Below are 7,460 nucleotides of genomic sequence, written 5' to 3'. Positions count from 1 at the left end.
CTAACCTACTGGATGGAAAAAGATCACTGTAACATGCATTAACCCACAGCATCCAATCAGGATTTATCTTTCACTGGTGAACCTTCTTAGAAGGGGGATGAGTTGAGACCTTGCATTGATTATAGGGTCCTCAATCGCATCACGGTCAAGAATGCATACCTGATGATTGGCTGCTTAATTTTTTTGCTCCTTTTGATTTATTGAAGTAGCTGGCTTTTTATTGGTCCAATCAATGTATGATTATTAATACATTTGACACATTTGTTAATTCTATTATAAAAGATTTAAGCTTTATTTTATTCATATCATTTACTGTGTGGTAATCGCTTATTCTGATCTTGTACAATAAAAACGCTTCGTACAATATTCTGTGCCGAATCTTCTTTTTTACCAATGATTAGATGATCGGTGATTGGAATGTGATCAGTTCATAGAGAGTCATCCATTGGGGTTTTATTAGTGAGATGGAGAGTGGAGAAGGCACCACATTGACAAGCCATTGGAGGCCCTTTCTAAAGCCCTAAACTTTTTGGCAACCTGTCTATGACATTATTCTTCCAAACTCTATCTCACTGAGCTAAGGCCAGAAGAGGTCCAGGAGTTCTTCTCTGTCCACAGTTCCCAAACCAAAAGGAGACATCCACCACATCTTCAATCTTAAGGTCCTAAATGTCCTCAGCTGGGCACAGGAGTTCCGCATGTAATCCACCAGGTCATAGCCTCTCTCTTTATCAGGGAGATTTTTTTCTTTGACTGCCCCACACACATCTACTGCGGTGGGGCGGCCGTTCTGCACAAAATCACGTACCTGTCCGTCATCTGCTTTTCCGGGTCTGGGGCGTGCACACGCGCCGCCGGTGGCCAATCAGCGGATCCGGCGGACACGGTGTCCGTTAGTACCCAGTAATCCTTCCTGAGAGAGGCGGAACAGTTGTCGGCCAATGTAAACAAGGCAGATCGCCGTTCTGTTAGTAGGGAAGATAGAGATCCTGTGTTTCTGCTAATGGAGGAAGGAGATACTGGTGCACAGATTATATACATGTAGCGCGCCCCCCACAGGGGCTGCTGAGTATGTTTGTTTCCTCCACACTCCCTTGACTCTAAGGCACCTCCAACCCGCTTGACATTATGGGTTCTGACATGGTAGTTCAGAGAAACAACAATGACACTTGAATAACAATATATCAGTTTACTGACTTAAGGAAATGAACAGATATAGTTTCTACACAACAGGAAATATGAGTGTATAGAACCAAAGTGACATTCTGAATCCTAAAGTCCCAGAATCACTGAGTGGCCCAAGACTCAGAATCTCATACACCAATAATGTCAGCTACAACTAGATATAACAATATCTAACTGAAGAAGTATATGAATATGAATATAATAATGATTCAATTCCTCTTATAAATGTGTTAGAGTGACAAATCAGACGTTTGTCTCTATATTAACTGTGGATAAAACAGTTAGAACTGACTAACTCAGCTGCATGGATACATCTCAAGAGAATCCATATCAATCTTAAATATAACTTGAAAGAGTGCACTCTATCACCTATAGGGGGCCCCCTTTCCTATGAATTAAATGAGTCTCTTCCTGGGCATGGCCTTGCTAATCTTCGTCAGTAGAGTTGAGCGGACACCTGGATGTCCGTGTTCGGCGGGTTCGGCCGAACTTGAAAAAAAAGTCCGAACTTTACCCGGACACCGAACCCCATTGAAGTCAATGGGGACCCAAACTTTCAGGCACTAAAATGGCTCTAAAAAAACAATGGAAAGGGCTAGAGTGCTGCAAATGGCAGCAAAATGTAGTTAAGAGCATGGCAAGTGCTCTGCAAACAAATGTGGACAGGGAAATAACTTAAAACAACAAATAAAACAGAAAAATAAAAAAATTTTCTTCATCTGTGAAGGACGAGGCTCATTTGGAGTAGGAGGGAGGTTGAGGTGGCGGTGGATGTGGCGGTGTAGGTTAAAGAGGCGGTGGAGGGGGACGAGGTAGCCAACACTGCTTTTTTTTAGTCATATTAAATTAGGGTACACCCCAAAAGAGTGAGAAAGATCAAAAATATAACAATGGCTGGGTAAGGTCGTTATTCATCTCTATTCTGCACAAGGTACGGAAAAGTCCTGTGGGATCCATGCCTGGTTCATTTTAATGAACGTGAGCTTTTCCACATTGTCTCTGGACAGGCGGCTGCGCTTGTCTGTGATAACGCCCTCAGCCGTGCTAAATACACGTTCAGATAATACACTGGCTGCAGGGCACGCCAGCACCTCCAAGGCGTAAATGGCAAGCTCAGGCCATGTGCCCAATTTGGAGACCCAGAAGTTGAAGGGGGCAGACCCGTCATTCACTACATGTAGGCGTGTGCACACATACTGCTCCACCATGTTGGTGAAATGCTGCCTCCTGCTAAGATGCTGGTGCTGCTGTTTGTTGTGGCGTGCTGACAAAGCTTTTCCACATTTCGGCCATGCTAACCCTGCCCTCTGAGGTGCTGGCGGTGCCCTGGTTGCGTTGGCGACCTCTTCCTCCTCCTCCTCCTCTGCCTTGGCCTTGTGCTTCAACAGTGGCCCCGCTGTCAGGTGGGAATGCCAGCAGCATCGCGTCTACCAGCGTGCGCTTGTACTCGCGCATCTTGCGATCACGCTCCAGTGAGTGAATTAAGGACGGTACGTTGTCCTTGTAACGGGGATCCAGCAGCGTGGCCACCCAGTAATCAGCACAAGTTAGAATGTGGGCAACTCGGCGGTCGTTGTGGAGACACTGCAGCATGTAATCGCTCATGTGTGCCAGGCTGCCCAGAGGCAACGAAAGGCTGTCCTCTGTGGGAGGTGAACCGTCTGTGTCCTCTGTATCCCCCCAGCCACGCACCAGTGATGGCCATGAGCTGGCCTGGGTGCCACCCTGCTGTGAACACGGTTCCATCTCCTCCTCCTCCCCAACCTCCTCATCCTCCAGAACTGTGCCCCTGCTGGACAATTGTGTACCTGGCGTTTGTGGGTGCAGGAACCCACCCTCGGAGCCACTTGTGAATGACTGACCTGAAAGCCTTGGAAATGATCCCTCTTCCTCCTCCTCCTGTGCCACATCCTCTTCCATCATCGCCCAAATCGTTTTTTGAAGGAGGCATAGAAGTGGGATAGTTAAGCTTACAACGGCGTCATCGGCACTGGCCATTTTGGTGGAGTACTCAAAACTCAAAACAGCTGTGCTGTGCTGAAGTTGGTGGTGAAGGTGTTACGTTGACCGGATGAGAAGGCAGTAGAGGATGAGGAAGCGGAGTAGGAGGAGTTAGGAACAGGAGGCAAACTGAAGCGCCCTGCAATCCTCGGTGGTGGAAGGACATGCGCCAAATTGCTATCTGCCTCAGGCCCAGCCTCCACTGCATTTACCCAGTGTGCCGTTAGGGAGATATAACGCCCCTGACCGTGCTTACTGGTCCACATATCGGTAGCTAGGTGGACCTTGCCACAGATGGCGTTGCGCAGTGCACACCTGATTTTTTTCCCCCACTTGGTTGTGCAGGGAAGGGATGGCTTGCCTGGAAAAGTAGTGGCAGCTGGGCACGACGTACTGTGGGACAGCCACCAACATAAGGCTTTTAAAACTGTGCGACTCCACCAGACGGAATGACAGCATTTCTTTTGTTAACAAAAGTTTTTATTTGAAAGTCATATACAAAAGAAAAAGGAAAAAATGTACATACAGGTTAAATACAATACCATGTACCAGAGCAGGCCATGAAATCATACTGAACAACCAGGGGTTAATATATTTCACAGCAATACTTCAAGTTAGGATGTTGCAGATAATAAAAATAGTAATTCAAACAGGTCGTATCTGTGGTCAGATAATAGGGCGGAGATTGATTGCAAAATCTATTCACCCTGAGGGGAAGTGATAAAGTTCCACACACAGTCAGTGGTTGGCCAGATCCCATGGATCCCATTTAACATGGTAGGCTGGCATAGAGCAGTGTATGGAATGGAACACTTTTTCTGAGAGTTTAATACTGTCCATTCTGGATAATACCTGAGACCATAAAAGAGTTTCTGACCTCCAGTTCAGGGCAATCATCCACTGGATATAGGACATCAGAGTGTGAAATAATCTGGACTTGTGTAAGGGGACCCCGGTAACACGTGAGTAAATAAGGCAAGTTTTTGGGGATAGTGTAGTGTCTGGAGCGGCTATAACCGGAAGAAGCTTCTTAACGTTCTCCCATATGGGACGCAGGAGACTACAGTCCCAGAAGAGGTGCAGGAAGGTGCCCTCCTCCGTGCAGCCCCTAAAGCAAAGGGGGGACACTTCATCATAAAAAGTGTGCAATTGAGAGGGGGTCAGGTACCATCTAGTGAACAGTTTCAGGGGAGATTCCCTACTAGCGTTGGATCTTGTACTTTTGCGTAAATTACTCAACATACCTCGCCACTCTGGAATAGAAAATGTGCATCCCAATTCATCCTCCCATTTTAACATATATTTATGTTTATCAGGCGTAGTATAACTATTTAAATGGTTGTATAGTAGTGAAATCAATCACTTACCCCTGGGGGAAGAGCAACATATATTTTCTAATGGAGTGTAAGGGGGTTGTAATGATAAGGAATATTGAGACTGAAAAAATTCTTTTATAACATTATAGTGGTGAGCTTCTGAGGAAGGGAGTTTGTGAATGTTTCTGAGTTGGTCGAATGAACCAAAAGAGTTACATACCGAGAGGGCCTTAAGGGAGACCAGGCCTCTAGAGAGCCAGGGGTGCAGTTCCTCTTTGCTCAAAGGGAGGGCGTGGGTACCAGCATGAGCCAGATATGAGGCAAGGGGGGGGGGACCTGAGACATTAAGCCCAATGAGTACCTATACTTCCACCATAATTGGAGCAAATGTCTAATAATCTTGTTAGATTGAGAAACATGTGATTGAGTGATTCCTTTGTTCCATAGAGTGGTTTGAAGATAGTATGGGGTAACTGAATCACACTCAAATGCTAGCCAGGGCAACTCCTCCCCCTCAGAATACCATTGGGCTACTTGTATGAACTTTACGGCCAGATAATAAGACCAAAGGTCAGGGATGCCCAGGCCACCAGATACTTGTGAAGAATAAAGGACATGTCTATTGCACCTGGGCTTCTTACCATTCCATATGAATTTTGATAATTCACGTTGGAATGAGATAATGTGCGATTTTGGCATATTTATAGGAAGGGCTCTAAAAAGGAAGAGCAACTTGGGGAGAATAACCATTTTTACAGCTGTGATTCTGCCCAGAAGAGATATATAGTATGAGGCCCATAACTTGAGGAGGAGGCTCAATTTTTTGAAAATTGGAGGGACGTTAGAGATATAAAGGGAATCATAATGAGGAGTGATCTGTACACCTAGGTATCTAAAAGATTTCGTGCACCATGAGAATGAGAAACATTCCCTAATAGACGTTTGCATCCAACCTGGCAGATTCAGTGGCATAAGGGAGCATTTGGATATATTTACTCCCAGACCAGAGATAGAGCGAAACCCATCTAATTCAATCAGCAGCTGTGGTAAGGATAGGTGAGGGTCCGTAAGGAATAACAGGACATCGTCTGCGTATAAACTCAACTTATATTCTCTCCCACCCTTACAGTAACCTTTTATCTTGTCATTAGATCTAATAGCGCATGCCAAAGGTTCGATGGCCAGGGCAAAAAGCAGGGGGGAAAGAGGACACCCCTGCCTGGTGCCCCTTTTAATTTGAAAGAAATCTGAGCTACAACCCGGCAACCTGACCCTTGTCTGGGGGGAGTCATACAGGGCCCCGAAGCCGTGGATGAACCCATCACCCAATCCAAACCTAGGCAGCAAGTTTTCAATGTATATCCAGCTGACACTATCGAAAGCCTTGTGAATGTCTAGGCTAACAAGGCAAGCTGGAATTTTTGAAGAGTTTGCATCCTGAAGTATATTGGCCACCAGTCTGATGTTATCAGTGATCTGTCTGCACGGAATAAATCCTGTCTGATCTGGATGTATTAGCTGCGTAATGTTTACTGCCAACCTGTTGGCCAGAAGGCGGCCAAATAGCTTGAGGTCATTGTTCATGACCGATATGGGTCTATAATTTTGGGGAAGTGAGTGGTCTTTATCGGGTTTGGGGATAAGGGACATATTTGCGAGCAACATCTCGCTTGGAAAGCTACCTCCCTGGAGTATCCAATTGAAAAGTTTCGTTAGTCTAGGGATGAGGAGAGAATGTTTGGTAATAGGTTGCGGAAAAGCCATCTGGGCCTGGGGCTGTAGAAGTTTTTAGTGATTTAAAGACATGGGGATAAGGGACATATTTGCGAGCAACATCTCGCTTGGAAAGCTACCTCCTTGGAGTATCCAATTGAAAAGTTTCGTTAGTCTAGGGATGAGGAGAGAATGTTTGGTAATAGGTCGCGGAAAAGCCATCTGGGCCTGGGGCTGTAGAAGTTTTTAGTGATTTAATAATTGTACTGAGCTCTTCTTCTGAAGACTATTTCTTTGCTCTAATGTAAGACTAGGGAGGTGTATTTTATCGAGCCATGCATCTATAAAGGAGTGAGGTGTAGAAGAGGGCTCTGATAGGAGAGATTTGTAGAAGTTTGAGAAAATCTCTAACACTTTTTCAGGGTGGGAGACCATTTTTCCATCATGTCTTCTAAGTTTATAGACATGAGTGGGTCTAACTGCATTATTGAGTTTCTTGGCGAACATTGAAGAAGTTGAGTTGCTATTCAGAATAAATTTGGCTTTTGACCATCTTAGTGCTTTTTCTGTATCAGCGGAGAGGATTTCATTTAAGGCTTTACGTTTAGTGGAAATCTGGTCTAGTAGTGTGGGGGATGGGGAATTGTTAATTTGGTTATAGAGACTGTCCAAATCCCTAGTCAGGGATCTGATGTCAGCCAACCTAGATCTATTCCGTGCAGAGGCCAATGCAATGAACCGACCCCTGATTACTGCTTTATGTGCAGTCCAGATTGTGGAAATTGGAGTTTCCCCAACTTCATTAAGTCTAAAATATTCCTCTAAGGAGGAGGATATTTGGGCTACCAATGCAGGGTCATTAAGTAGGGAGTCATTCAACCTCCAATTAAAGGACGATCCACTCAACCCTATCTTATTAACTTCAAAAGAGACTATCTGGTGATCGGACCATGGACATGTGTGGATCCGGGCATCCGACGAGTTTGCCAGAAGGATTGGTGTGCAAAAGATATAATCCAGTCTTGCAAAGCTGTCATGAGGGTGGGAATAAAATGTGTAAGACCTAATACCAGTGTTGTGGGCCCTCCAAGCATCAACCAGTTGAGAGTCACTAAGTGCCCGAGATAAGCTCTTGGGGAAAGCCTTGGAGGATGCCACCACCCTACATAGAAAAGGGTGGGAGGTCAGGTTAAAATCTCCCCCAACAATCATGTGGGGAGATTCAAATCTGCTTAGAGTAGCAAA

The sequence above is a fragment of the Pelophylax lessonae genome (genome assembly GCF_965119305.1).
Source record: "Pelophylax lessonae genome assembly, chromosome: 11".
Classification (NCBI taxonomy): domain Eukaryota; kingdom Metazoa; phylum Chordata; class Amphibia; order Anura; family Ranidae; genus Pelophylax; species Pelophylax lessonae.
The sequence above is the reverse complement of the archived record's forward strand: the minus strand, read 5'-3'. Positions refer to the sequence as shown.